General features: G+C 41.0%; 1 protein-coding gene across 2 annotated transcripts in view; it reads right to left on the minus strand.

The window, feature by feature from the left end:
• The window catches only part of AGTPBP1 (ATP/GTP binding carboxypeptidase 1), a 60,209-nt gene extending 52,070 nt beyond the window's left edge, over positions 1-8,139 (minus strand). The window contains exon 1 of one of the 2 annotated variants that reach the window (XM_083403339.1): positions 7,877-8,139. The gene's annotated coding sequence lies outside the window, so the exon portion shown is untranslated. The remainder of the gene's footprint in view (positions 1-7,876) is intronic. The other variant, XM_083403336.1, reaches the window with a different exon arrangement.
• Positions 8,140-8,149: the final 10 nt, after the last annotated feature.

An 8,149-nucleotide genomic window follows, 5' to 3' on the forward strand; every position in this document is an offset into this window, starting at 1 on the left:
GCGCGAAATATTATAGCTAGGAAGTGGAAGGGGCAAGGGTAATATAAAATGGAAGAATGGTATAAAGCGGTGTGGGATATAGCTATTAACGATAAATTAGCATGTGCCATTAAGGTAAGACGGAATATGCAGGAGAAATTATTTTGAGGAGATATAGGTGTTTGTAGAATTTGTACTGTTAAATACAGAAAGGGGTCAAACCATCGCAAGAGGTGTTGAAATTTTGGGAAGTTGGATAGTTACAATGGAATGGTCTCAATGGTAGGGTGCACATTTTTATTCTTATTTATTGATTCTTATTACTTTGACAAACCCGCTTCTCTTTGGAAGGCAGTTTTCATGTTTGCCACCCAGGAATTTTCATCAGGGCAAGGAGCCCTGGAACAGAATTGCGTGTGACTTGAAGCCCCTAGCACAACAGCAGAGAGAGTGTCAGAAAGAGGCTGCCTGCCTAAAGGTGTTTTGGGGCTCTATAAAGTTACCCAGGGAAATGGCCGGTGCCCCGACCTGTTTTGCTTCTGTTCTGCAGACAAAACATGGCGCACCATTAATAAGCAGTGTGTTGACAGGAACATTTTAAAGGGCGCTGCTAACAGAGAGCCCTCGGTAGTCTCCTTTATGCAAAGCAGGAGCGGCCCTTCTAATATTGTTATTTACTTTTCCTTTTACATTTATACCCCACCTTTCCTCCAAGGAGCTCAATGGTTGCATGGTTCTCTTTGCTCCCCCATTTTATTCTCACAAACGGCCCAAGGTCACCAGTGAACTATTGTACACTGCAAAATGAGGACTTGAATCCTGGTCTCCCAGGCCCTAGTCCAGTGCTAGCTACCCCACCACAGATGATGTTGGATCCCAGCTCACATCAGCCCTCGCCAGCATGGCCAATGGCCAGAGGTGATGGGAACTGAGGGCCCAACAGCAGCTAGAGAACCCAATATTAGCCATCCTGATAATGCCATCGACCCATTAAACACTTAAAGTTTCGCTACTCCATTTCTAGGGCAATTAAGACAATGTTTTTCAGTTTCCCAGCTTAAGTTGGATTTCAAGGAATGGAACATCTTTGATAGGCATATATCCTTGGTTTAGCAGCTAATATAGTCCATTAGAAGAAGAAAATATGCAAGATTTCCCTTTTTCAAGGGACCTCTGCTGGAGAATCAGTTATATATAATAGCCCCTTAGAAACCACAGTACTACAAGGAAAATTACTAATGCAATAATTTAGCTGTTGAGAATGAAAATGTTCATAAAGATGGAGATTAGATCTCAGTGCACAGGTTGCAAAGTGCATTTTAATAACATAACTTTAAGGGGAGATTAGAACATTTTTCAGTTAGAACTTGTACAATCCTATACATAAATGCCAAATCACTAATAACTGTATTTAGAATTGCAGTCTTCTGTCTTTGTAGCAAGGAACCCAAAAATGTTAGTTCAAGATTATACAGTATATTTAAAAAATATGGTGTTCAGGTTCTCAGGGCTGCAGGAAAATGTAATTTAAAATGTATACCACTTGGAGAGTGGATCCGCTCCAACTGTCCAATAATGCTAAATATGCAATGCTACAAATTACTCTCTACACTCTTGCATTTCTTCAAGGTCAAGAAAAACCCTCTAAACGTGGTATTGTCTACTGTACATTCAAGCTGGTAACAGCCCACAGCAAAAGGTACAAGGCAATATGGGAAAGGAATAATATTCATATATGACATACCTCCTTTCAGAACATTGAAAAAAAGGGAAAAGCACAACTATGAGTGCATACTCTGTCAAGGTTGTCCATTCCTAGTCAAACCAAACACCATTAAAATGTATAAAGCATCATAATCATACTCGTATCAAAATGTTCATTGGGTATGTAACATGACTGAGAATTTGACTGCAAAGTAATAACAACATTTAAGGAAAAGAGGGTAACTTTATGCTATTTCTTTATAAACGATTGCAGGCAAATATGAAAAGTATCAGTGTAGTTTCACTTGTAGATGTACTCTTGGATAAATGTCATAATTCAAGAGGTCATCTGTTTTATATTGTTTCAGGAGACATTAATAAAATGAATCACTATTCACATACGTCAAACTAAATTGGTCTCTTTCTGTGCATACATAAACAGAATGAGCAAAAGTTTGGTGACTATCCAAGAGAGCATTAAGAGCACTTAAGCCTGTTGAAATTAATGGTTTTAAGCGTACTTGACTCTATTGGATTGTGGCCTTTATTTTGATGATGACAACTGGAAATGTTGAACCTCCTATATAGCGGTAATTGTGGCAGTACACGTTCCAAATCTAGTATTCCAATAATGAAAGCGGATCAAAACACATAGTACAGCATGTAACAGAAGAAATGTTTGTGAACCACAATCCTGCAGTTGGCTTTATTTATCCTCTATATTTACACAATCATACCACCCATTCCTAAACACGCATACTCCATCTCTAGGCTTTTCTTCCAAATAAATCTATTTAGTATTGGGGTCTAGATTTCACAGTTGATAGCTTAACAAAACAATTTTTGTTTTCTGAAGTCCAGTCCTTTCTCCATCCATCTTAAGAATTGCTTGTCACTAGGTGATTCAGTTTCCTTTGTTGGAAGTCCTGTACAATTCCATACCTGCTTGCCAGAATGTAAGCCCCCTTGAACTCTTAAGTAGTCTTGTACAGGACCACACTGTCAGGTGTTATTTACTGGCACATAGCATTAGCAAGTAAGGTAATGGCTATTCAAGTAAGGCAAAGAGGAAGTGATTTGTACATTCATATACTGAGTTTTAATTGTCTTCCTTATTGGGGCTAGTTCTTTGATTCTTGCCTTCAGTAAACCCTTTTGGTGCAACTTCTGCCTGAAAGATACAGATTATCTGGTCTCATTTCCATCTGGCTTCCAAACTAGTTTTGAAATGACTTTGGCAACTTTAGTGGATGGCATGTTCCGAGACTAGAGTGCATCCTTTCTTATGCTTCTGGCTTTTCTGTCTGGAACGGGAGTTGGAAGCACCATGCTCAGTGGTTCTGTTCATATCTTACTGGTATATTTCAGAAGTTGCTCAGGGACAAATGCTCAACTCTGTGGCATGTATGCTACACGGTTCTGCATCGCTGTCTTGTTCCCCCAAGCTGTCTATCATCCCTCCTGATAGGGCCAAGGTTTAGTTTTGTTGCACCATCCATATACCGATTTCTGCCTTCATTTATTCTCCCTGCCTCATGGTGCTGCCGGAAGAGTCAATCACAGGCAGGACCAGGGTGGGCTTCAAGTTCAAAGAGGGCTTTAAATTTAGATGCTTATTAGTTTTTGACATTTGATAAGCTTCACAGCTTGTTTTTATGTGCATTGAACCAAAAGGTGACAAACACTCTCAGCTTAGAGCTGCAGATTCAAGATAGAGATAGGATTTGGTAAGTTAGATTTGAACATATTAAACTCTTTATTGGTTAAATTGATATCAAATAACAAAAAAGCCCTATCTGATCTGTTGGCACATAATCAGGAAGTGATCAATGAACTCTCTTAGACCAGCTATTCCTATAAACAAACAACTCCTCTTTTTTTCTGAAAGGAGGTACCTTACTATGTTAAATGCATCATCATTTTTTATTTTTATTATGGCTAAGGGCGTCAAAAGCTGGAAGTAGCTCAGGCCTCTCTGAATCTATCTGAGAGCCTGGCTACCTGAAGCAGGCTTCCCCGTTTGCATGGTCTGTCTGGCCCTGACCCCAGTTGTGGGATTCCCTGCCCAGACACAATCCCCTGCCATCTATGCCCAGTGATATTGATGTGATTACTGGTTTTAATTGCTATTCGTGTCATCTTTACTATATGTGCATTTACAAACTGCTCATTTCTGTTAGGGGCTTCTCATATTGTGTTATGGTGGCTTACAAATTTGACTTGAATGTCTGTATAGCAGAAAGACAGGCTCTAGATTTATTTTAGGTTAAGAAGAATACCAGAGAGTATCCCAACCAAAAGGAAACTCTGGAATGGTTTGACTTTGATTCTGAATGCTTCCTGAATAGGAAAAATGGCAATCTTTAAATAACAAATAGAAATAATCCAGCCTTTGGGAATTAAAATGAACATACTAATTATAGACTGTAGCAGGTTATCGTCTTTCCCACGCTTGTACATTATTCTTGGAGCCTTTATACACATTCCTCATAATTTCCTAATCCACAGAGTATGCATAGTTGTTCTTCATACTTTCTACAGTTAAGAGTTCTACACATAATTAACTGTATTGTTATTCATCACTCATTTTTTGGAAACATATTTCCCGTTACCATGGTACATTAAAAATGACATTCTACATTGCAATTTATTAATACCATTTATATGCCACCCACGATCAAAAACATAGAGACATGGCCAACTAAAATAAAAGTACATGAAAACCAATACGATAAAATGTACATCAGAATTCACAAGTAACTAAATTGCAGTAAACCACTTAATGGGGCCAAAAGGCTGAGTAAATGAATAGGTCTTCAACAAGTGTCAGAAGCACATTGCCATCAGAGCTTGCCTAATTTCAGGAGAAGTGATTCCATGGAGTGGCTGGCATGGCAGGGAAAGCCCTCCTGCTATTTACCAGAAGATGAACATGTACAGACTGCGGTATAACCAGGAGGGCTTCATTTACAGACCTCAGTGGTCAGGCAGGTTCATACGGGAGAAGGTGCTCTCTCAGGTAGCAGGTAGCCTGGCCCCAAGTTGTCTAGGACTTTAAACAGCATCAGCAAAACCTTAAATACAACTAGCGCAGATCTTTCAGAAGTGATTGTCATATACTCACATTCAGCAGCACTACCTAACTACCTTGTGATACTCTACCATTGCAAAACTCCACTGCACTGCTAGGTGGCTGAACACCTCCCTTTTCGCCTACTTGGCAGGAGGGGAGGCGTTCTGCAGAGCTTTGCTGCCAGTCCATCTGGGTGGTGGAATGAGGGTGGCACCCCTTGAGGATGCCGTCTGAGGTGGCCACTTCACCCTGTTTGGGGCTTGGGTCTATATGTATGACCCTTTGGATGAGCAGCAGCCTAGAATATTTCTTGATAAACAAGAAGCCTCTCCAAAGTGCAACAGAAGTGTGCACTTTTAAGTCCTTTTACTTTTCAATTACGTTTTGTGTGTTCTAAATGAGGTTACCGTATGTATTTGTAGCTCTGTATCAAGTTTAACTTTGCCTTTTTACATGATCAAATGAGATATGCAGCAAAAATAAACAGAACTGCTACTGTAAGCATTTTAACTCAAACGTTTGATTTTACTGTCTCTTTGAATGGGCTGTAGTTGCTTTGTTTAAATCTACTGTATTAGTTTGTATGTTTTTATTATTATTTATGATTATTACATTTTTATTTCTTACTATGCCGTTAGCTGCCCTGGAAACATAAATTTATTTTCAGGCGTGGGGTATAAATTATGAAAATAAATATGTTGCAGTGTGAAGTGTTTCTTCTTCATCATCCGGGCTACTTTGTTCGATTTCCTTTCCAATGCAGTGTTCCAGGTATTGCTCCCGATGTAGTCACTGAGCATGCTCAGTTATCAGTGGGATGATTTGGCAATTTTCCCCTTGAGGGTTCTTAATATTTTATGCATTTTGGATGCGCCACATACCTTGGGGTTCCCCCAGGACTGCCAATACTTCCCTCAAGCATATGTGTAGTATCAGGCAATGGAACTCATACCTGGACATCTGAATTAGAGGGAACAATACCAGATAAGTATACTTTTTAAAGCCCAGTGGTCAGGGACCAGTGCTCAGGGACAATGGGAGTTGTAGTCCCAAAACATTTGGAGGGCCGAGTTTGCCTATGCCTGAGTTAGAGACACCACTGAAGACTAGCAAGCCTTTGAAAATGCAGAGGTAGATTTAACTAAGGATGAGAACAACCATACTGTCGAAGTTCCTTTATTTTTTAATATTTCAATTATTTTCTTTTTTAACCTTTTGTATATTATTATTATGGGTATATGTCAATGTATACATATATTTTGGATGATAGGTGGTTTTTTAAATTGCATTAGCGTGAATTTTTTTTAACCAGTAGTTGATATGGCCACAATGGTTGAAAAGAACAACAATAAACTAACACATCTAGGAACAACCATACCACAATGCTAGAGCATTAGTTTTGCATGCAGAAGGTTCCAGGTTCAGTTCCCAGCACCACCTGGAAATGTCCCCTGCCCCAAACCCCAGAGAGCTCATGGAACCTCTGGTGCACAGATGTTGGACTACAACTCTCACCATCCCCAGCCAGCTTAGCCAATGGTCAGAGAGGATCACCCTATCTGCATAAACTAGGAATTCTAAAATATAGACGTGCTTTTACTCTTGCAAGATTGACTGTATTGCCCTCAGCTACACTTGAGGGACGATTCCAACAGATTCCACAAAAAAAACGCTTATGTCCCTGTGGAGATGGCATTACCAAATCGATGGCGCATGCCCTTCTGACTTGCACTCTTTATAAAGACTTGAGGAATGAGGTTATCACCCCTCTTTTATTGTCCATTCCGGGTCACCCAACCACTGCCACAGTGTCCTTTCTCTTGGCAGACCAAGATGAGCAGGTGACAGCAAAGGTTGCAAGGTTTTTAGCTGGGCAATCAGAATAAGATCCACGATTTGACTATTGATTCAAAACCCTAAAATGTATTTTATGTAAGTGACCTTTTATTTCTATTCTTTGTATATCGTATCGTTTTATTGCTATGGCCCATGCCTGGTGCAAATAGAAGATTAATTCAGTCAAACGGTCAGAGAGGATGGGAGTTGTAGTCTGGGGCCCATGGTGGTATTGACAATACCATGCTGCATGGCCTGATAAATTACAATAAAGTTTATTTCTATGCTCTTAAGGATATTAGAGTTTCTGAAGCGATATCAAAACCGACAGAAATGGACTGCAAGAACTCTATTAGCCCAAAAATGGAAGCAACAAGAAATACCAACAATCGAAGAATGGCAGGTGAAAATGATGGAGTATGCAAAACTGGCGAGGCTGACTGGGAAAATCTGAAACCAGTGTGATCAAGCTTTCCAAATAGATTGGAGTGAATTTGTACAACATTTGAAGGAAGGACAATTGTAAACAATTAACAACACTAGCAGGGTTGTTGGAAGAAGACTTGTAATAATGTTTATTATCGTTTTACATTTATTTAAAATATGTGATAAAACGAAGGAGGGAAACGTAAACTGGAAAAGGTACAAATGCTATGACGTAAAATTGGAATTATGAATATATATTTTTTTTAAATAAAAAATGTCCAGTAGCACTTTAGAGACCAACTAAGTTTGTTCTTGGTATGAGCTTTCAAGTGCATGCACACTTCATGCACACTGAAGAAATGTGCATGCACACAAAAGCTCATACCAAGAACAAACTCAGTTGGTCTCTAAGGTGCTACGGGACACACACACACACACACACACACATATATCTACTGCGTCAGACCAGCACGGCTACCTACCTGAATCTGGAATTATGAGGCAGAATAGAATAAGTCTTAGCTCGTATGAGCAAATAGCGAAAGGGTTTCATAAGGATGTATTTAATATTATAAAACGGAAAACTTAATAAATATATTATTTTTTTAAAAAGCGAGAGCTAGTGCCTTGACTGCACCGTCAGGAGGAGAGGGGTATCTCTGCCATCAGGTTTTACCTCACTCCCAACCTTTCTCAGCTTCCAGCCATAGGACCGCACTTGATCCATCGCCCTGGTCCGCCCTCCATTAAGGTCTCCCCTGAGCGAACGCGGCCCTCGAGACTCTCCCACCCCCCCCCCCCAGAAAAAAAGCCTCCCCGCCTCAGGAGCCAGACGCCATTCTCGCGCACGACACTCACCTGCCAGAGCGCCAGGAACAAGCCCGGGGCGATCCCTGAGGGGAACCCGCCCGGCATTGCCCTCAGTCGGGACCCCCGAGCCCTTTCGCGCGACACGCGCAGCCCCGCTTTCCTCCAACCGCGGCTGCCCCTGCCGCCCGCCCCGCGAAGGAAGCGACCCGGAAGTCCGCTCCCAGTCTCTGGGAAGAGCTTTCTGCTTTCTTATCTCTATGGCGAAAGGAAGTTACGGGCGCGACGTCGGCATCCGTTGCGGGGAAGGCAGGTGCGCGCGCA

This window comes from Podarcis tiliguerta, assembly GCF_965153285.1.
Source record: "Podarcis tiliguerta genome assembly, chromosome: 11".
Lineage (NCBI taxonomy): Eukaryota > Metazoa > Chordata > Lepidosauria > Squamata > Lacertidae > Podarcis > Podarcis tiliguerta.